The sequence below is a fragment of the Echiichthys vipera genome (genome assembly GCF_963691815.1).
Source record: "Echiichthys vipera genome assembly, chromosome: 19".
Taxonomy (NCBI): domain Eukaryota; kingdom Metazoa; phylum Chordata; class Actinopteri; order Perciformes; family Trachinidae; genus Echiichthys; species Echiichthys vipera.
In genome coordinates this window covers 93,448-117,642 of record NC_139844.1, presented here as the reverse complement: position 1 = coordinate 117,642, position 24,195 = coordinate 93,448, and the positions used below count along the sequence as shown (strand labels likewise).

Below are 24,195 nucleotides of genomic sequence, written 5' to 3'. Positions count from 1 at the left end.
TTATTTATTAAGCCTCTCTCTTTAAACATGCTTGTGTGGAGAGTTTTTGTTGTGGCGTTTTTGGTTGAATCGCTGCTTTTACTCCGCCACACGACGGTTGCTCAACAACTCCGCATTATTTACTCCAGGGATCAGCTGTTAGAGCTGAAGCCGGCCGGCTCGGCTACGGTGAAGGCGGACATCCCTGCTGAACTATGGAGGAAAACACACCGTGGAGGCAGAGGGAAAGGATCGCTACAGCGGAGAAAAGTAGCGAAACACCGGAGACTTATGGAGAGGAAGACATTCAAGCCGTGTCTCCCATCTCTCATCATGGGCAACGTGAGATCACTGGGGAATAAGATGGACGAGCTAACAGCGCTAACCCGGAGTCGTCAGGAATACCGGGAGTGAAGCCTGATGATTTTCTCGGAGTCATGGCTACACGCGGATGTTCCTGACCACAATATTTCCACCGAGGGCTTCCACACTGTCCGGGCTGACAGGGACTGCACTACGAGCGGCAAGCGTAAAGGAGGGAGGCTTGCTGTTTACGTGAACAACAGGTGGTGCAATCCTGGTCACGTTACCATCAAAGACTGCATCTGCAGTCCGGATATTGAACTGTTATCTGTGGGCCTCCGTCCGTACTATTTACCCCGTGAATTCTCACATGCTATCGTTGTGGCTGTTTACATTCCCCCGTCCGCTAACCCAACGTCGGCATGTGACGTCATCCACTCCACAATAGCCAGACTACAGACCGCACACCCGACTGCTCTGATTATAATCTCGGGTGACTTCAACCATGTCTGCATTAAAAAGACACTGCCGAAATTCACCCAGTATGTGACCTGTACAACAAGAGAGGAAAGGACCCTGGACCTGTTGTATGCTAATGTGAAGGACGCATACACCTCCACGTCCCTTCCCCCCCTGGGGAGATCAGATCACAACCTGGTGCTTCTCACCCCCTGCTATGTGCCTCTAGTGAAGAGGCTGCCTGTGACCACAAAGACAGTGAGGACATGGTCAGAGGACTGCTATGAGGCACTGCAGGGCTGTTTTGAGGTGACAGACTGGAATGCACTCTGTGAGCCGCATGGAGAGGACATTGATGGGCTTACTGAATGCATCACAGACTACATACATTTCTGTGTGGACGGCATTGTCCCAGCTCGGACTGTGCGTTGTTACCCAAACAACAAGCCCTGGGTAACCAAAGACATCAAAACCACTCTGAACCAGAAGAAGAGGGCCTTCAGAGGTGGCAACAGGGAGGAGCTTCGGGACGTTCAGAGGGAGCTTAACAACAAGATCAGAGAGGCTAAGGACAGCTACAGGAGAAAGCTGGAGATGAAACTCCAGCAAAACAACATGAGGGAGGTCTGGAGTGGCATGAAGACCATCACAGGCTTCAGACCAGCTAGCGGTGGATCTGATGGCAGTGTGGCTGGGGCTAATGAGTTGAATCTGTTCTTCAACAGGTTTGACACTGCAGCCCAGGCCCCTGCTGTCTCTCCTGCTGACTGTCTATAGCCATCACTGCTTCTGACCCCCCCCTCCTCCTCCTGATAGCACCTCATTCAACGCCATGAGACCCTCACACCCATCCCCCTCTCTTCACACCTCTCCTGGCTCCCCTGCTACCTGCCCTCCTCTCACTCTGGACTTCGAACCTCCCCCTGCTCAACCTGCACAGTTTACACCGCTTCAGGTACGGAGACAACTGAGCAAACTCCTATGGTCAGGCCACACCTGGACCCCCTGCAGTTTGCCTATCAGCCCCGGATTGGAGTTGAGGATGCCATCATCTACCTGCTAAACCGTGCCTACACCCACCTGGACAAGCCGAGGAGCACTGTGAGGGTCACTTTCTTTGACTTCTCCAGCGCATTCAACACCATCAGGCCTGCTCTACTGGGTGACAAGATGACTGCGATGCTGGTGGATCCCCCCCTTGTTTCCTGGATTGTGGACTACCTCACTGGTCGACCACAGTACGTGCGCCTGCGTCACTGTGTGTCAGATACAGTGGTTAGCAGCACTGGCGCACCACAAGGGACTGTTCTCTCTCCTTTCCTCTTCACCCTTTACACCACGGACTTCAGCTACCAGACAGAGTCTTGCCATCTTCAGAAGTTTTCTGATGACTCTGCTGTAGTGGGATGTATCAGTAAGGGTGAGGAGGCTGAATACAGGGCTGTGGTTGACAACTTTGTCACATGGTGTGAGCTGAACCACCTGCAGCTCAACACAGCAAAAACCAAAGAGCTGGTGGTGGATCTGAGGAGGACAAAGACACCAGTGACCCCAGTTTCCATACGGGGGCATAACGTGGACATTGTAGAACACTACAAATATCTGGGGGTGTTCATTGACAATAAACTGGACTGGACTAAGAACACTGAAGTCCTTTACAAGAAGGGACAGAGCCGCCTCTATTTTCTGAGGAGGCTCCGCTCCTTCAACATCTGTCGGACCATGCTGAGGATGTTTTATGAGTCTGTGGTGGCTAGTGCTTTTATGTTTGCTGTAGTGTGCTGGGGCAGCAGACTGAAGGTTGCAGATGCCAACAGACTCAATAAACTGATCAGAAAGGCCAGTGACATTGTGGGGGTGGAGCTGGACACCTTGGCTGCAGTGTCAGACAGGAGGATGCTGTCGAAGGTGCGGGCGATACTGCAGCATGGCTCTCACCCTCTCCACAACACTCTGGCTGAACAGAGGAGCACCTTCAGCCAGAGACTGATTGCTCCTAAATGCACCACTGAGCGCCACAGGAGGTCATTCTTACCTGTGGCCATTAAACTGTACAACTCATCTCTTTAATTATCGGACTCTTGACTACTTAAAAACAAAACAAAACAAAATATAAATATCTGTTCTCATTTCATTTCATTTGCCATAACAACCTAATTGTACAGTGTATATATCTCAGATTGTATTTTCACACTCACTTCAGATTGTTTACTTGATTGTTTATTATTTATTTGTACTGTATTTTATTGGCTATTTATTAGCTACTTTAGATTTATTTTAATTGTATTTTATTTGAATCTTTACTTTATTTTATTTCTACTTTATTCATCTTTATGGCTTGTTTCTACTGTGCACGGAGCATTGGAACGAAAGAATTTCCCCCCGGGGATCAATAAAGTATTCTGATTCTGATTCTGATTGAGGCAATGTTTTATCAAGTACAGGTTGTTGAAAAGGACAGAGATTTCCTGAGGTTTTTGTGGTGGCCAGAGAGTGATATCAGCAAACCGCTTGAAGTTTACAGGATGAAAGTTCACCTCTTTGGTGCTGTATCATCCCCGAGTATTGCTAATTTTGCCCTGCGTCAAACTGCTGATGACAACCAGAAGCATTACTCTGATGAAGTTATGAAAACCATCAAAACTAACTTTTACGTGGATGATTGTCTCCGATCAGTGGCAACAGTGGACCACCGTGACACCTTCAGCTTTAAAGTAACTGTCAGAAGCCGGCCTGCTACCAGGAGAGGTATACTCTCCACAGTTAGTTCAGTTTATGACCCGGTTTTCTCTCTCCTTTCATCCTGAAAGCCAAACAACTACTCCAAGAGCTCTGCAAAGCCAGGTATGGATGGGATCAAATTATTCCACAGGAACTTGCAACACCTTGGCAGAGATGGATCGGGGATTTAAATCAGTTACGTGGGTTTCAAGTAGCAAGATGCATAAAGCCTGAGAACTTTGACCCTGTGGAGACGGCTGAGCTGCATCACTTCTGCGATGCAAGTGAGTCGGGTTATGGTACTGTAAGCTATCTTAGATTAATGAATCAGCAAGGCAAAATCAATATTTCCTTCATATTTGGAAAAGCCAGTCTCACCTCTCAAGCAGATTACCATACCCAGGCTTGAACTCACTGCAGCAACACTGGCTGTAAAAGTGGATCGGATGCTGAGGAAGGAGTTGGATTTACCACTCACAGATTCAACTTTCTGGACAGATAGTACATCTGTATTAAAATATATCCCCAATCAAACAAGGAGATTTCATACATTTGTATCCAATAGAGTTGCAGTGATCCATGACCTCTCCCGCACAAGCCAGTGGAGACACATAAATTCAAGAGACAATCCAGCCGATGATGCATCACGAGGGTTGCATGTAGAATCTTACTTGAGATCAAGATGGCTGAGAGGACCCGAATACCTGGGCAGAGAGAAAAATACATGGCCAAAGATCACGCAAGGTCTAGGAGAAATATCAGCAAATGACCCCGAGGTGAAAAGGGAGGTCACAGTTAACAGTGTGAGAATTGAAAACCAACATCCGATAGGCACATTAATCAAGTATCACTCATCATGGAACCAACTTCAGAGGTCTGTAGCCTGGATACTGAAGGTGAAAAAACTACTTCAACTGCTAAGTCAGATAAGAAAGGGTCAGACACACGTGTCTTCGGAGACGAAGAGAAAACTGAAAGATGAGCGCGGGACACAAAACTTATCAGTGGAGGATATGGAAGAGGCAGAGAGGGCAATCGTTTGTTTTGAACAAAGACGGTACTTCAGCCATGAATTTACTTGCCTGGAACACGGCAAAACCCTCAGTTCAAGAAGCACCATCCGCAAACTGGATCCAATTTTTGATAATGGCATCTTGAGAGTAGGAGGTAGAATAAACAAAAGTGCAATGCCAGTGCACCAGAAGAATACAATTATTCTCCCTAAATGTGCTCACATATCTAACCTCATCCTACAACATATCCATCATCAAGTTGGGCACTCAGGAAGAAGCCATATGCTTTCCAGGCTAGGACAAAGGTTTTGGCTCCCTCATGCAAACTCCTTAGCCAGGAAAATCATCAGGAACTGTGTATTTTGCAGGCGCATGCAGGCAAGACCTGGTGAACAGAAAATGGCAGATCTTCCTGAGGATCGGTTGTATCCGGACCTACCTCCCTTTAGTCATGTTGGCATTGACTACTTTGGTCCCATTGAAGTGAAGAGGGGCCGCACTCAGGTAAAACGGTGGGGGGTCATCTTCACCTGCCTGGTGAGTCGAGCTATCCACCTGGAAATGGCAAACTTCCTAACGACAGATTCATGCATAAATGCTATTCGCAGATTCATCTGCAGAAGAGGACCAGTCTTAAGTATCAGGACTGACTGTGGGACAAACTTTGTTGGAGCCCAAAGGGAACTACAGGAAGCTTTGAAAGAGCTGAATCATCAGAAGATTCAAAACACCCTTCTAATAGAGGGAATAAAGTGGATTTGTAACCCTCCTTTTGGAGCCCACCACGGCGGAGTCTGGGAAAGACTGATCAGACTAGTCAAAAAGAGCCTTACATCTGTTCTAAAACAGCAAACACTGGATGATGAAACCCTATCAACAGCGCTGTGTGAGGTAGAAGCCATCCTGAATGACCGACCAATAACTACAGTGTCAAGTGACCCCAATGACCTGGAACCACTATCCCCAAACCATTTGCTTCAGCTGAAGGCGAAAACAACTATGCCACCAGGGGTTTTTGAAAAAAAGGATCATTATTCAAGGAAGAGATGGAGACAAGCACAGTATCTTGCAGATCTCTTCTGGAGACGTTGGACAAAAGAGTATCTTCCACTCATGCAAGAAAGGAGCAAGTGGAACAGCATAAAAAGGAACCTGAGTCCTGGAGATCTGGTCATTATTGTTGACAACACAGCACCAAGGAACTCATGGATTACTGGCCGTGTTGTAAAGACATTTCCAGATGCCAAGGGTTTCGTGAGGAGCGTTTTGGTTAAAACCAAAAGCAGTGTGATTCAACGACCAATAGATAAGCTCTGTCTTCTAATGGAGGCAGCCGTATGAATGGAGGGAAGCCGTGAATTTCCATCCTTCACTATGGACTGATTCAGATATTCTGACATAATTATGAACTTTGATAAGACAGAAAGTCATCATCAAGTAACCGAATGGACTTTGAGTTTAAGTAGCATAATTTATTTTCTATTGTGTAACTGCTTTATTTTGGCTCCTTTGAACCTTATTTATGTAATTGTTTTGCTAAAGCCAACAATTACGGGCCGGAATGTTGGAGCCTATTAATTCTTTGTATTAATTATTAGGTAAATGGTATATGGTAACGGCATAAAATAATGATAAGGATAACTATTTAGAATGTGTAATGTACATGAACTACTATTTATTATGATTGTTTTTGTTGTTTATGGCACTCCTCCTAGTCAGGCCATCCTCCTCCCGTGATTAAGGAGAGAGAACAGCTGGTTTGCTGGTCGGCTTTTTGTGTTGAAGGAGTGAGGAGTGAAACAGTTTATCAACCGCTAAATTACGTTTTTTATTTGCTTATGGTTTGAAGTCAACCGGAGGATATTTCTGTTTATGTAAATAAATGCGAAACCCTTTTTGTTGAAACAAGAAACATCTCCGCGAGTGCTTTTTATTTAGTGAGTCGTAGACCTCCTCCTCAGAAACTACTCTGACGATTTTTGAACTTTTTTGTATGCAAGAGTAGCCATGACACATGCAGCTAGATCGTAGTCACTTGACTCCCGCTGAACCTGAGCGGCACTTTAGAGACCGATTATGTATTTACTGTGGAGCTCCCAATCATCAGATAGCCAACTGTCACAGACGGTTAAACTGTCAGACCCACCAGTCAAAGACGGGGGTCCTGGTGAGTCGTTCGGTTGTTCCTAATAGTCCCCGCCAATGTATTAATCTGGACATAGTTTTGAGTTGTGAGGGCAGGGAATTTTTCCTTCATGCATTAATTGACTCTCGGGCTTAAACTAATATTATACTGAATTTGTTAAAGCTAATGCTATTCCTGTGAACCAGCTAGAGACTCCATTAATGGTTAATAGTCTCAGTGGAAGCGAACTCGCTCAGATCTCCGCAGAGACTTTGCCTTTAACCATGTCTCTTGCTGGTAACCAGTCCATTGCCTTCCACTAATGCTCCCGTAGTTCTTGGTCTCCCCTGGCTTATCACTCACAACCCAGTTATTGACTGGTTAACAGGTAGGGTTGTGAATTGGAGTAGCAATTGCCATTCTTCTTGTCTTCGTTCAGCTCCTCCTAGATGTCCTAGTACCCCCAGTTCCTTACTACCTCATCCTCCTGACTTGTCTTCCGTGCCTCCCGTGTATCAAGATATCGCCAAGGTATTTAGCAAGGCTAAGGCATTATCCTTACCCCCTCACCGTCCGAACGGGAAACATACATCAATGACTAGCTTAAGTCAGGGATCATTCGCCCCTCTTCGTCTCCACTAGGAGCTGTTTTTTTCTTTGTGGCCAAAAAAGATAAATCGCTACGCCCCTGCCTTGACTACCGTGGTCTCAACAATATCACGGTTAAAAACAAGTAGCCCTCCCGTTGATCAATTCCGCGTTCGAGCCGTTGCATTGAGCGACCATCTTCTCCAAGCTAGACCTCCGCAACGCATATCATCTTGTGAGGGAGGGGGACAAGTGGAAGACAGTCTTTCTACACTCCACTCGGACACTTTGAGTATCTGGTCATGCCGTTTGGGTTAACTAACGCGCCAGCCGTTTTTCAGGCCCTGGTTAATGACGTACTTCGTGATATGCTTAATCGCTCTGTCTTCGTGTACCTGGACAACATCCTGATTTTTTCCAAGGACTTGAACGAGCATGTGGTGCACATTCGTCAGGTTCTTCAGCGTCTCTAGGAGAATCGTCTCTTTGTCAAAGCCGAGAAATGAGAGTTCCACGTCTCCTCCGTAAAATTTTTGGGGTATATCGTGGAGAGTGGACAGGTTAGGGCTGACCCTACAAAGGTCACTGCGGTGACTGAATGGTCGACGCCTACCTCTAGGAAGCAACTACAGCGATTTTTGGGTTTCGCTAACTTCTACCGTTGGTTCATCCGTAACCACAGCCAGGTAGTTTCACCGATGACTAGGTTGACTTCCCCCTCTACTCCTTTTGACTGGTCTCCTGCCGCCAACAATGCCTTTCTGACTCTCAAGAAGTGTTTCCCGTCCGCCCCCGTGCTAGTCCAACCGGATACTGCCCTCCAGTTCATTGTCGAAGTAGATGCCTTGGATCTGGGAGTTGGGGCGGTTATTTCCCAGCAGGCATTATCTGATAACAAGGTTCACCCATGTGCATTCTTTTCTAAGAAGCTATCGCCTGCGGAGAGGAACTACGACATTGGGAACCGGGAGCTACTAGCGGTTGAGCTAGCTTTAGAGGAGTGGCGACATTGGTTGAGGGGGCAGAAGTTCCATTCGTGGTCTGGACTGACCACAAAAACTTGGCTTATATTCAGACCGCCAAGAAACTCAATTCTTAAAACTTCACATTGACTTATATTCCTGGCAGTAATAAGCATCAAGCCAGCTGCCCTTTCTCGGCAGTTTGGACCAGCCGAGGAGGAAGAATCCGTTGTGGATAACATCGTTCCCTCATCATGTGTGATGGTAGCATTAACCTGGGAGAATGAGTCCATCCTCAGCGCTCTAACCCCGACCCTGGTGGTGGTACACCTGGGCGTCTGTTTGTTCCTGCCGGCGTTCGCTCCCAGGTGCTCCAGTGGGGGCACTCTTCTCGTCTCTCCTGTCATCCCGGAATCACCAGGACGCTGTCCCTTCTTCGTCTGCACTTCTGGTGGAAGACCATGGGTACGGATCTGGAGTTTGTCCTGGACTGCACCGCCTGCGCCCGGGGAAAGACTTCTCATCGCCCTCCAGCAGGTCTTCTCCGTCCTCTCCCGGTACCCGGTCGACCATGGTCCCATATCGCCTTGGATTTTGTTACAGGACTTCCTGTATCTCAAGGTAATGACACAATTGTCACCATTGTAGACTGTTTTTCTAAGATGGTTCACTTTGTCCCGCTTCCTCAGCTGCCGTCCGCCATGGAGACGGCACAGATCCTGGTGGACCATGTCTTCCGCATCCACGGAATTCCAGCGGACATAGTTTCTGACCGTGGGCCCCAATTCACCTATCGGGTCTGGAAAGCTTTCTGCCAGGCTTTGGGAGCTAAGGTTAGCTTAACGTCGGGGTTCCATCCCAAGTCTAACGGACAAACGGAGTGGGCTAACCAGGCACTTGAGGCCGCTCTTCGCTGCATCTGTGCCCGCAATCCCTCGTCGTGGTCATCACAACTCTCCTGGGTGGAATACTCAGGTATACAGGTATGTCTCCCTTCGAGGCTTCGTTCCCCTCTGGTTTCGGCCCAGGAAGCTGAGATAGCTGTTCCGTCCATCCAAATCCATCTCCGGAGAGTACGTCGGATTTGGAGAGAGACCCGAGGGGCCTTGCTTCAGACGGCGGAGCAGAACCGCAGGATGGCGGATCGCCATCGCATTCCTGCGCCTAAATACTAATACGTCAGCATCTCCTTGTTCCTGTTTTTCCCTCGACCGTCTCGTCATTGATATTGCCTGTTTTTCCCCTGGAGTGTTTTGCATTTTGTTTGTAATTGTAATTAAATATTTGTTTGTACTTTTATTCCGCGTCTGTGTCTGCCTTGGGTCCTCTCTTTTGTGTTGTATCTCTGTACCGTTCATGACAAAGTCACTCTTTTCACTGTTCAACAATATCACTAGATCCTCAGTTTCTATACCACCCCACTTGTACTCAACTGCCTTCTATAACTCTCTTATGTCTTTCTTCAACACCATAATCCAGACAATCCATCAGGGTCTTGGTTTAAACTCCTCCAGTGTCACTTCTGACCTCCACCCACCCGCCCACCCCTTTTCCTCTTTTTTCGAGCTCGCCACTCTCTCAGAGATTTCCGACCTCATCCATAAGTCCAAGCCCACCACATGTCAGCTGGACCCCCTCAAGCCAATGCCTCCATTCTTCCAAGGCGACTTTCCGCCAGCAACTCTTGGTTGCCGACATCGTAGTTCCGTTCCGCCTTGGACAGCCGCTTAGACAGAAAGGCGCAAGGGTGCATCTTGCCGTCCTGCTCTGGACGCTGTGAGAGGACCGCTCCCACCCCTTCGTTGGAGACGTACACCTCAACCACCAATTGGCGGCGCAGATCAGGCATGGTGAGGATGGGGGCTGAGGTGAAGCGTCTCTTGAGGGTCTGCCAGGCCTTCTCTGCTTCCGGCGACCAGCGGAACTGCGCTAACTTTAGCCGGGTCCATCTGTACCTTTCCAGGGGCTACAATGAAGCCCAGAAAAGATACGGTGTCGGCATGAAAAACACTTTTTCTTGGCTTTGACATAAAGATGGTTATCCAGTAGTCTTTTGAGCACCTGGGTAACATGGCTCTGGTGGGTGTCTAGGTCTGGGGAGTAAATTAAATTATGTCGTTGAGATACACGTAGACAAAGTGGTCAAGAAAGTCTCTAAGCACGTCATTGATCATGGCCTGAAACACTGCTGGCGCATTGGTGAGACCAAAAGGCATGACCCGATACTCGTAGTGTCCACTAGGGGTGTTGAATCCCATCTTCCACTCGTCCCACTCCCTTATCCGAAGGAGGAGCTGAGGTCGCTGGTCGAGACAAATGCCCCAGCAAGTCATGTAGCTGCGAGGAAAGCTGTCCCATGTGGTTGGCCGTGGTCAACACTGAATTTATTATCTTGACGACAGGAACGTGGCGCAGAGCAAAATCCACAAACAAAAAATCACTCCGCACAGGAGGAACAAAAAGAAAGTTGCCAGCAATAAAGTAAAGTACAAAATAAAGTCACTCCATCTAGGAGGAAAAAACAAAAGGCAAAGTGAACAAAATAATTAATTAAACAAGGACGGTCCAACCAGGAGGGGAAAACAATGGACAAACAAGAATTCAAAAACACTACACTTACTTTAACAAAACAAGAAATACTATCACCTGAACGTGGAAACAATAAGCTTGATGGCATGAACAAGACTGTGGGAAAAACCGCTGGATACATTTGACACAAGGTACGAAATAATATGGCACTGAACAAGGGGGAAGACACAGACTTTCTACACATGAGGGAAGGGGAACCACAGGTGGAAACAATCGGGAATCAGGGAATGACGTCACACCGGGGACACAAGAGGAAGGGCAAGTGACCTGGAACGAGAGGAGAGTTATCTTTCAAAATAAAAAAGGAAATTCACAAGACAAAAACCCAAAGACAGGACAAACCTCACCGCGGCGTGACATTTAATGCTTTAAATAAATGACCTCAATTTAAATACATCAAATACCTCACTTACAGCATCTGATAAAAAACCCATTAAAACCACCTATGGTATAGACGGGTGCTGGTTTGTTTCAACCAGGAGCTCCTTTTTAGCACTTGGCCAAAGATTTATGTCAACCTAAGAAAAACAGAATAGATACAGACAGCTTTCATCTTAACTTGTTTCAATATTTTGCTATTTGCAGATTACCGCACTGTGTGTGTAAAACAGTGGCAGTGGATGAGAGACTGCATTGTTGGGCTTATAACCTTTTAAATACAATATTTTTTTGTTGAAGTACCTTGGTTCTCTTGGTATCTAAAACAAAAATGCTAGTACAGCAGTGGTATAGCCACAGCTGATATTACAGTCTTTCAGAATAAATCAAGTATTTCTAATTTGTTCTCTAAATTTGATCTCCACTGAACATTTAGTTGTTGTAATCTCCACCCATTGCAAGATTGCTCCTGCTGGAAGACAGGGCACAGACTTACGTGCTTTACATGTTTCTGAGTTTATTAGGGATGTATCTAATTAATTAATTAATTGCTGTAAATAAGTGCATAGTAAAATTGACAAAATACAAATGAAATATATATGTGTATTTTTATGTGTATAAACTAGGACTGCACAATTGATTGCGAACGAACAATGGAATGTTTCCTAGCCCTTTGAGTAGAAGCCTGTGTGAAACAGTAATCCATAGCCGTGGTGGCTGATGTTGACTGCTGTCCTCTCTGATCTCAGCGTGTAGACTCCCGGCGAGCTGGGAGACTTGCTCCACACGCTCCTGCTACGCTCTTCTTCGTGGGTTTCTGAATCCTCTTGGCAACAGCTCCTCAAGCTCCACTCTGTTGTTGATCTCAATCGTTTCTGTCTGGTTAAATCCGTGGTTAAATCACCACATCAATGTCTCTTTCTACTCTGAAAAAGAAAGGTTGACACACAAAACCGTCAATTCACCAGTGAATGGACAGAGAAGTTTTTGTTTCTAACTGTCACTGTGAAGCCTGTGTTTTTTGTGTCAAGAGTAGAACTTGATAAGGCATTTTAAGAAAAATCATGCTTTACACCACTTTACCACTGGAGTGTAAAAAATACTCTGCATTTACATTATGTTAAATTTTGTCAGTCCAGTTTTTGATGAATAAACAAATGTTTCATATGTACTTTTAAGATTGGTAAAGTAACTAGTAACTGAAGTAATCAGTTAATGTAGTGGAGTAAAAAGAAGAGTATTTCCACTGATTTGTAGTGGAGTAGAAGTTTAAAGGAGCATAAAAAGGAAATACTCAAGTAGGGGGCAGGAGCCTCAAACATGTACTTTAGTACAATAATTGTTGAGTGTAAACTTCTGGTTAACAGGCAAGTTCCTTTAATAAGGATTGCTACTATTTATATTGCTAAGTAAATATGTTAAAGTATAGACCTTTTTTAAGTTGTAAACATAAACATTCTACATGTGTCCAAGTTTGATTCCTGTTGCAGTGAATGTGAACAACATCAGCTGACAGGAAGTTAACAAGGACCAAGGCTGTTGCCTAGTAATGGAATTCCATTAAAAGGGTCTATACAGTTAACCTATTCAGAGGGAAATTCAGCTTCTCAGAAGAATTGCGTTTATCAAATAATCGATCGATTGATAAAATGAAACAACTATTGGTTAATGAATTATAATTTGCAGTTGCCCAATTCGCCTGGTTGGTAATCCAGCCTTGGCTGTTGGTGCCAAAACCAATCATCTTGTCACTGATGTCAATCCTACTGCTATAGTGTATTTCTGCCGTACAACAGAACATGTCATAAAAATGAATGGTTCACAGAAAAAACAGGAAAACATGCCAGCACCATACCCCTTTAAAATAGTTAAATCAGACAATGCTAGTATTTAACGGACAAGAAGTTTAAAGTTTGAATGTAAGATAAGGACAAAATAGCGGCCGTGGACAATCCAGTAAGATCCACCAAGATGCCTCTGTCAGTATCTTATAGAGTAACATGAGGGCAGCCATCAGCAGTACTTACTGCAATATAGGTAATGCTAATCGTTTAGCTGTGTTGTGTGTAGAAAAAGTAATATGACGTTGGGGAGCCCGAATCGCTAAATCCTCCTGAAAAACACACCCGTCACAGCTTATTGTGGTCGGAAACACACATGATGGAGCGGAGGTATTCATTTCCAAAGAGACGCCGGCATTAGTCCTTTTCTTCAACATAACCAGCGAGGTTATAAAGTACAAGGATTTGATTAGGTTTTTTTTTTACTGGTGGTAACATTATTAGTATAAGTAAGAATGGCAAGCTTATAAAATTTGAGTTAAAATGACAGAATGGTGCTGTTCTTGTAGGTCATCTGCTCATGGTTAACTCCAGGTGTCATGAGAGAACCTCAGTTGTGATTTGGTGCTATTCAGATAAAATTGAAAAGTTGGACTAAAATATGGTGTTTTATTCATCTATTCGTCTGTCTGTTTTTGTGACATATTCCCCACCATAATTATTCATATTTCTACTACCTTTATTCCCATTATTTCTACTATTCATTGGGATGGGAATCTCTAGGCACCTTCAATTTGATTACAATTCAGAGGACTGCACTGCGATTATAAAACGATTATCAATGCATCGTGTTTCATCTCTGTGATTGTTTCTATTATTGTACTATACAACTGCAAAACATAAGTTATACTCACATTACTATAGCTATTATTATACTTACTGTTTTACTTTTGTGGTTGCTTGCATCTCTGGAACTGTCTCTCTTTCTGTGTTTGTGTCCGTCTTTGTCTCTCTCTCTTTTCATCTTTGTCTTTTCCCTCTCCTTTTCTTCCTCCCCAACCGGTCAAGACAGTTGTCCGTCCTCCATAGAGCTGGGTCTGTCAGACGTTCTTGCCTGTTAAAGGGAAGGTTTTCAACGCTACTGTGCTCAAAGGGGGAATTGTTGGGTCTCTGTAAATCCTATATAACTCATAGATTGTGGTCTTTACCTACTTTGTAAAGTGTCCTGAGATAACTTTTGTTATGATTTGGCACTGTAAATAAAATTTAATTGAAAATACTTTTTCTATAAAGAATTTATTTTTTCACAATGACTACTAAGTACATTTTAAGCAAAGTATTAGTAATGATCCGCAATGAATTTACGTACAATATATTTTATAAAAAAAACTAAAACAAATAGAAGTGATGTGACATTTGCCAGCATATATACCTGCATTACAAAGAAAATGAAAAATCGGCATTGAAACAACAAGTTTTAACACTTAAAAAAAATGTTCAATTGAAAATAAAACAAACATTAAAACATTATAATCTTACGATCATGATATGTTCTTTTATATTGATATTTCTAAGCATTATGATTTTTTTTTTCAATCTCAATCTTTAATTTTTTTCTTGAGTGTCTTTTTTCAAGGTCACCGGTTTTCAGTTTCAACTTTCTGTCAATCTTTTGGAGTGGAGAGGAGGGGCTTGAGGGGAGGGACAAGGAGGGGGCCTTTAAGGATAATTTGCATACTTTAAGCACCGTGATCTGTGATCACAATTTTACCAGATCTCAAGTAAGTCTGTATTTCTGCCACTGTTTTTTCAAATAAGAAGCAGCCTGGTTTAATGTTAACTTTTAATGGACGCTGTGCTGTTTTGGCAGAGGTTAGCTGAACAAGCGCCAACGTTAATGCTGGCTAATATCTCAACTCAGCCCCCGGATGTTCATCTGTCCTCTATGATCTAGTATTTATTGTCTACTAGGTCTTTCAGGGCAGTGTTATTGCTGATACACAAGGCCTCATAAATGTGGTAATTATTGAAAAAACACAGACATCAAGAAAAATCTATAGATTCAAATTGAAAAACCCATCATAATGCATAAAAATATTAAAATGAAAATGCAAAACATGATTGTGAGATGATTCCTTTTTTTTGTATTTTATTTTTAAGTTGAACATTTTTTCAGTGCTTACATTTTTTTCTTCAATACCTCAGTTAACTGTCACTGTTCTAGCTCCATACCTTATGACCTCAGCCCTCCCCTGACGGACACCTCTACAGTGTCCTTCACGCATGACCTGGTGAGAAGACAGCTGACAAGACTCCACTCTGAAATTCGTAGACACCAACAGACTGAACAAACTGATCAGGAGGGCCGGTGGAGAGTCTGTCACCTCCTCTTGGTAATTCAGACTCAACCACACACAATCTTTGATCATCTTTATACTTCACTACTGTAAATATTAATTTCTATAAATTTACATTTGAGTCTTTTCTAATACATGTTTAGTCTGTATAATACTTTTTTGTATATCTGGAGTTGTGTAACAAAAATAATTTCCCCTGGGGATTATTCAAGTATTTCTGATTCTGATTCTGATTAATGCCAACGGTAGTCCTGAGCAGCTAACATTATCAGTCATTGTGTCTAACGTGTATTTAACAGGGTGACACAGTAACGGGTCTGAAAAGTCAACCAACAGTGAGACAGAAACTGTGGCAGCTGCTATACTTACAATTTAATCAGCAGAGATAATATGGAGCCAAGTCAGCAGAAACACAGAAGATAAACAAGACTGTAGCTGAATACATTCGCATGGACCAGATCACCGTTTACACTATGGAGAAACCTGACTAACAACAACTGATTCACCAACTGAATCCAAGGTTTAACCTCCTTCATGGAATCATTTAATGTCCACACAAATCCCTGAGCTCTACAACACAAGAAAACAAACAAGAGAACTTGAAAATATTAGTCATATATAGACCCTACAGTTATGTGCTTTCTTTCAAATTTTCACTGCATCAGGGGGCTGTTGCAGGAAGGCAGAATTAAAACGTCCGCAATAAATGAAAAAGCCAAACTTGATCTAGTCTGTTCTGATCATTCTGGTTAAATTAGTTGCACATGCACCAAACCAGGATGAGAAGCTACGGCTTTGTCAAGCGAGGTGTACCAGTGGAACTAAACACCTTTAAAGGAACAACACACAGCTATTGGTTCAGATATGTGGACGACAGATGGGTTAAAATCAAATCCAAACACTGACACTGTCTGACTGTCTGACTGTCTGACTGTCTGACTGTCTGACTGTCTGACTGTCTGACTGTCTGTCTACAGCAGGTACACAGAGTTATATTATTAACTGTCACTGATATATACACATATGAAGGGTCTCTGTCTCGCTCTGGGCTAATTTTATTTACAGCGCAGTGTATCTTAATCTATAACAATATATGGTATTAATTTGTTGATAATATTTTGTATTAAGAATCTGAATCGGTAAAATAACTAAGAATGTAGTGGAGTAAAAAGTACAATAGTTCTTCTGTAATTTAGTGGAGTATAAGTATAAAGTAGCATCAAATGTAATAAATCAAGTACCTCAAAATTGTACTTAAGTACGGTACTTGAGTAAATGTACTCAGTTACTTTCCACCTCTGCATCTGCGTGTGTGTGTGTGTGTGTGCGTATATATATATATATAAATAAATATATATGGTGTATGTTTGCCATTGTGCATTCTCATAAAATAAGACATTATTGGAAAATGAATGTAGGTGTGCGATATTAACAAAAATCAATATCCCCATATGTGCACGCACTATAGTCACGGCTGCCGAATTGAGATTAAATTTCCAAACCAGAAAAAAACCCTGGCAAAACCGCCTAAATCTTTTGGCTGATAAAAGTCTAATCTGGCAACAGCGGCAGTAGTCCGCTACTAGTCTTACGAGGCTTGATCATGCAGTGAATGTGTGGCCTCTAAAAATGGTGTGTTTTGATTGTTTTTCGCAAAATGAGGGATATTTGATTTTGTGATGTCATCTATCGTGAAAAACAACAATTTAGATACTATCGTAGACCATATACACTACTGTGCAAAAAATTTTAATTTTTCGATACCAAGGAAGAAAATTCAAAAAAATAAAGGCAGAATTTTTAAAAAAAAAGATTAGAACAATAAAAACAACATCAATAACACTTTTAAAAAGTTGTCAGACATAGTGCAAAGAAAAACTAAAACACACAACTGTAGGGTGTATATATGACATATGTTCAAATTATCGCGTGTGATCTATTGTGCTGTATAGAGCAGGGATTTGTGTGGACATTAAATTATTCCACGAAAGTTGTCTTGGGGCTATTGCATGGAAGGTAGATAAGGGATTAGGCTGGGATATGACTGTAATCCTGGCTTACTTTATCGATGACTCAGTTGCACAAGAGGCCATGGAGATTTATTCTGTGCTGGTGGCCCAGACCAGGCTAACAGCCAGGCTCGATTAATTCTGCTGCTTTATCTGTTCAGTCAGCTGTCACTCCGATCAAATCAAACATGTTTTACAATTGTTCCATGATCTTTTAGCCTAAGAGGGAGACCGAGCCTGGAAGGACACTGTCGAGGAGGAGCTGCTGACCCCGACGGTGCAAACAAGGATTACTTTATCTTTTTTATTAATGTACTTATAAATTTATTTAGTCAATGTACTAAATCTGCTTTTTATTTATTTTTAAATTAATTTAGTCAATGTACTTAATCTGCTTTTTATTTATTTTTTAATTAATTTAGCCAATGTACTAAATCTTAATCTTCTTTATATTTTTTATTTTTAAATTAATTTAATCAATGTACTTATCTACTTTTTATTTTAAGTTAATTTTGTTAAAACACTAAATCTGCTTTTTATTTATTTTTAAATTAATTTAGTCACTGTACTAGTCTGCTTTTTACTTATTTTTAACTTAATTTAGTCAATGTACTTAATCTAAATCTGCATAATATTTATTTATTTTTTAATTAATTTAATCAATGTACTAATCTACTTTTTAATTTAAAATAATTAAGTCAATGTACTAAATCTGCTTTACATTTATTTTTAAATTAATTTTGTCAATGTACTAAATCTGCTTTACATTTATTTTTAAAATAATTTAGTCAATGTACTAAATCTGCTTTTTATTCATTTTTAAATTAACTTAGTCAATGTACTAAATCTGCTTTTTTATTTTTTAAATAATTTCGTCAATGTACTTAATCTAAATCTGCTTTATATTTATTTATTGTTAAATTAATTTAATCAATGTACTAATCTACTTTTTATTTTAAATTAATTAAGTCAACATACTAAATCTGCTTTTCATTTATTTTTAAATTCATTTAGTCACTGTACTAGTCTGCTTATCACTTATTTTTAACTTAATTTAGTCAAAGTACTAAATCTGCTTTACATTTATTTTTAAATTAATTTAGTCAATGTACTAAATCTGCTTTACATTCATTTTTAAATTAATTTGGTCAATGTACTAAATCTGCTTTTTTATTTTTTAAATAATTTAGTCAATGTACTTAATCTAAATCTGCTTTATATTTATATATTTTTAAATTAATTAAGTCAATGTACTAATCTACTTTTTATTTTAAATTAATTAAGTCAATGTACTATATCTGCTTTTCATTTATTTTTAAATTAATTTAGTCACTGTACTAGTCTGCTTTTTACTTATTTTTAAATAAATTTAGTCAATGTACTAAATCTGCTTTACATTTATTTTTAAATTAATTTAGTCAATGTACTAAATCTGCTTTACATTTATTTTAAAATTAATTTAGTCAATGTACTAAATCTAAATCTGCTTAATATTTATTAATTTTTAAATTAATTTAATCAATGTACTAATCTACCTTTTAGTTTAAAATAATTAAGTCAACAAACTAAATCTCCTTTTTATTTATTTTTAAATTAATTTAGTCAATGTACATATCTACTTTTTATTATAAATAAATTTAGTCAATGTACAAAATCTGCTTTTTATTCATTTTTAAATTAATTTCGTCAATGTACTTAATCTAAATTTGCTTTATATTTATTTATTGTTAAATTAATTTAATCAATGTACTAATCTACTTTTTATTTTAAATTAATTAAGTCAACATACTAAATCTGCTTTTCATTTATTTTTAAATTAATTTAGTCACTGTACTAGTCTGCTTATCACTTATTTTAAACTTAATTTAGTCAAAGTATTAAATCTGCTTTACATTTATTTTTAAATTAATTTAGTCAATTTACTGAATCTGCTTTTTTATTTTTAAATAATTTAGTCAATGTACTAAATCTAAATCTGCTTAATATTTATTAATTTTAAATTAATTTAATCAATGTACTAATCTACTTTTTAGTTTAAAATAATTAAGTCAACATACTAAATCTGCTTTTTATTCATTTTTAAATTAATTTAGTCAATGTACTAATCTACTTTTTATTTTAAATAAATTTAGTCAATGTACTAAATCTGCTTTTTTATTTTTTTAAATAATTTAGTTAATGTACTTAATCTAAATCTGCTTTATATGTATTTATTTTTAAATTAATTAAATCAACGTACTAATCTACTTTTTAATTTTAAATTAAATTTATTCAATGCACTAAATCCACTTATTTATTTTTAAATTAATTTAGTCAATGTACTCAATCTGCTTTATATATTTTTAAATTAATTTAATCAATGTACTAATCTACTTTTTATTTTAAATTAATTTTGTTAATATACTAAATCTGCTTTCTCTTTATTTGTAAATTGATTCAGTCACTGTACTTGTCTGGTTTTTACTTATTTTTAAATTAATTTAGTCAATGTACTAAATCTGCTTTACATTTATTTTTAAATCAATTTAGTCAATGTACTAAATCTGCTTTTTTATTTTTTAAATAATTTAGTCAATGTACTTAATCTAAATCTGCTTTATATTTAGATATTTTTAAATTAATTTAATCAATGTACTAATCTACTTTTTATTTTAAATTAAGTCAATGTACTATATCTGCTTTTCATTTATTTTTAAATTAATTTAGTCACTGTACTAGTCTGCTTTTTACTTATTTTTAAATAAATTTAGTCAATGTACTAAATCTGCTTTACATTTATTTTTAAATTAATGTAGTCAATGTACTTAATCTGCTTTACATTTATTTTAAAATTAATTTAGTCAATGTACTAAATCTAAATCTGCTTAATATTTATTAATTTTTTAATTAATTTAATCAATGTACTAATCTACCTTTTAGTTTAAAATAATTAAGTCAACAAACTAAATCTCCTTTTTATTTATTTTTAAATTAATTTAGTCAATGTACATATCTACTTTTTATTATAAATAAATTTAGTCAATGTACAAAATCTGCTTTTTATTCATTTTTAAATTAATTTAGTCAATGTACTAAATCTAAATCTGCTTTATATTTTTTATTTTTAAATTAATTTAATCAATGTACTAATCTTCTTTTTATTTTAAATTAAGTCAATGTACTAAATCTGCTTTTCATTTATTTTTAAATTAATTTAGTCACTGTTCTAGTCTGCTTTTTACTTTTTATTAACTTAATTTAGTCAATGTACTAAATCTGCTTTACATTTATTTTTAACTTAATTTAGTCAAAGTACTAAATCTGCTTTACATTTATTTTTAAATTAATTTAGTCAATGTACTAAATCTGCTTTACATTTATTTTTAACTTAATTTAGTCAAAGTACTAAATCTGCTTTACATTTATTTTTAAATTAATTTAGTCAATGTACTAAATCTGCTTTACATTAATTTTTAAATTAATTTAGTCAATGTACTAAATCTGCTTTTTTATTTTTTAAATAATTTAGTCAATGTACTTAATCTAAATCTGCTTTATATTTATATATTTTTAAATTAATTTAATCAATGTACTATTCTACTTTTTATTTTAAATTATTAAGTCAATGTACTAAATCTGCTTTTCATTTGTTTTTAAATTAATTTAGTCAATGTACTAGACTACTTTTTTATTTTAAATTAATTTATTCAATGTACTCAATCCACTTTTTATTTATTTATGAATTAATTTAGTCAATGTACTAAATCTGCTTTTTTATTTTTTAAATAATTTAGTCAATGTACTTAATCTAAATCTGCTTTTCATTTATTTTTAAATCAATTTAGTAACTGTACTAGTCTGCTTTTTGCTTATTTTTAACTTAATTTAGTCAAAGTACTAAATCTGCTTTACATTTATTTTTAAATTAATTTAGTCAATGTACCAATCTACTTTTTTATTTTAAATTAATTTATTCAATGTACTGAATCCACTTTTTATTTATTTTTAAATTAATTTAGTCAATGTACTAAATCTGCTTTACATTTATTTTTAACTTAATTTAGTGAAAGTACTAAATCTGCTTTACATTTATTTTTAAATTAATTTAGTCAATGTACTAAATCTGCTTTACATTCATTTTTAAATTAATTTAGTCAATGTACTAAATCTGCTTTTTTATTTATTTTTAAATCAATTTAGTCAATGTACTAGATCTAAATCTGCTTTATTTATTTTTATTTTTAAATTAATGTAGTCAATGAACTTATCTACTTTTTTTAAAATTAATTTTGTTAATATTCTAAATCTGCTTTTTATTTATTTTTAAATTGATTTAGTCACTGTACTAGTCTGCTTTTTACTTATTTTTAAATTAATTTAGTCAATGTACTAAATCTGCTTTACATTTATTTTTAAATTAATTTAGTCAATGTACTATATCTGCATTTTTATTTTTTAAATAATTTAGTCAATGTACTTAATCTAAATCTGCTTTATATTTTTAACTTAATTTAGTCAATGTACTAATCTACTTTCATTTTAAATTAATTTTGTTAATATACTAAATCGGCTTTTTATCTATTTTTAAATTGATTTAGTCACTGTACTAGTCTGCTTTTTACTTATTTTTAAATTAATTTAGTCATTGTACTAAATCTGCTTTTTTTTTAAAATAATTTAGTCAATGTACTTAATCTAAATCTGCTTAATACATATATATTTTTAAATTAATTGAATCAATGTACTTATCTACTTTTTAATTTAAAATAATTAAGTCAATGTACTAAATCCGCTTTTTTATTTTTTTTAAATTAATTAAGTCAATGTACTAATCTACTTATTATTTTCAATAAATTAAGTCAATGTACTAAATCTAAATCTGCTTTATATTTTTTATTTTTAAATTAAGTTAGTCAATGTTCTAATCTACTTTTTTATTTTAAAGTAATTTATTCAATGTACTAAATCCACTTTTTTATTTATTTTTAAATTAATTTAGTCAATGTACTAAATCTGCTTTATATATTTTTATTTTTAAATTAATTTAAGCAATGTACTTATCTACTTTTTATTTTAAATTAATTTTGTTAATATACTAAATCTCCTTTTTATTTATTTTTTAAATTGATTTAGTCACTGTACTGGTCTGCTTTTTACTTATTTTTAAATTAATTTAGTCAATGTACTAAATCTGCTTTACATTTATATTTAAATTAATTTAGTCAATGTACTATATCTGCATTTTTATTTTTTAAATAATTTAGTCAATGTACTTAATCTAAATCTGCTTTATATTTTTTATTTTTAACTTAATTTAGTCAATGTACTAATCTACTTTTTTATTTTAAATTAACTTCATTCAATGTACTAAATCCACTTTCTATTTATTTTTAAATTAATTTAGTCAATGTACTAATCTACTTTTTTATTTTAAATTAATTTATTCAATGTACTAAATCCACTTTTTATTTATTTTTAAATTAATTTAGTCAATGTACTAGATCTAAATCTGCTTTATTTATTTTTAAATTAATTTAGTCAATGTACTAATCTACTTTTATTTTAAATTAATTTTGTTAATATACTAAATCTGCTTTTTATCTATTTTTAAATTGATTTAGTCACTGTACTAGTCTGCTTTTTACTTTTTTTTTAAATAATTTAGTCAATGTACTTAATCTAAATCTGCTTTATATTTTTTATTTTTAACTTAATTTAGTCAATGTACTAATCTATTTTTTTATTTTAAATTAATTTCATTCAATGTACTAAATCCACTTTCTATTTATTTTTAAATTAATTTAGTCAATGTACTAATCTACTTTTTTATTTTAAATTAATTTATTCAATGTACTAAATCCACTTTTTATTTATTTTTAAATTAATTTAGTCAATGTACTAGATCTAAATCTGCTTTATTTATTTTTATTTTTAAATTAATTTAGTCAATGTACTAATCTACTTTTATTTTAAATTAATTTTGTTAATATACTAAATCTGATTTTTATCTATTTTTAAATTGATTTAGTCACTGTACTAGTCTGCTTTTTACTTTTTTTTTAAATAATTTAGTCAATGTACTTAATCTAAATCTGCTTTATACTTATACTTATTTTTAAATTAATTGAATCAATGTACTTATCTACTTTTTAATTTAAAATAATTAAGTCAATGTACTAAATCCACTTTTTTATTTATTTTTAAATTAATTTAGTCAATGTACTAAATCTGCTTTATATATTTTTATTTTTAAATTAATTTAAGCAATGTACTTATCTACTTTTTATTTTAAATTAATTTTGTTAATATACTAAATCTCCTTTTTATTTATTTTTAAATTGATTTAGTCACTGTACTGGTCTGCTTTTTACTTATTTTTAAATTAATTTAGTCAATGTACTAAATCTGCTTTACATTTATTTTTAAATTAATTTAGTCAATGTACTATATCTGCATTTTTATTTTTTAAATAATTTAGTCAATGTACTTAATCTAAATCTGCTTTATATTTTTAACTTAATTTAGTCAATGTACTAATCTACTTTCATTTTAAATTAATTTTGTTAATATACTAAATCGGCTTTTTATCTATTTTTAAATTGATTTAGTCACTGTACTAGTCTGCTTTTTACTTATTTTTAAATTAATTTAGTCATTGTACTAAATCTGCTTTTTTTTTAAAATAATTTAGTCAATGTACTTAATCTAAATCTGCTTAATACATATATATTTTTAAATTAATTGAATCAATGTACTTATCTACTTTTTAATTTAAAATAATTAAGTCAATGTACTAAATCCGCTTTTTTATTTTTTTTAAATTAATTAAGTCAATGTACTAATCTACTTATTATTTTCAATAAATTAAGTCAATGTACTAAATCTAAATCTGCTTTATATTTTTTATTTTTAAATTAAGTTAGTCAATGTTCTAATCTACTTTTTTATTTTA

General features: G+C 36.3%; 1 long non-coding RNA gene across 1 annotated transcript; it reads right to left on the bottom strand.

The window, feature by feature from the left end:
- Positions 1 to 10,879: 10,879 nt before the first annotated feature.
- Positions 10,880 to 15,220, bottom strand: LOC310961587. The gene is made up of 3 exons (XR_014593637.1): positions 15,131 to 15,220; positions 13,839 to 14,012; positions 10,880 to 12,043 (listed from the first exon to the last, which is right to left on the bottom strand). It is a non-coding gene; the product is annotated as an uncharacterized lncRNA (long non-coding RNA).
- Between the last annotated feature and the right edge of the window lie 8,975 nt (positions 15,221 to 24,195).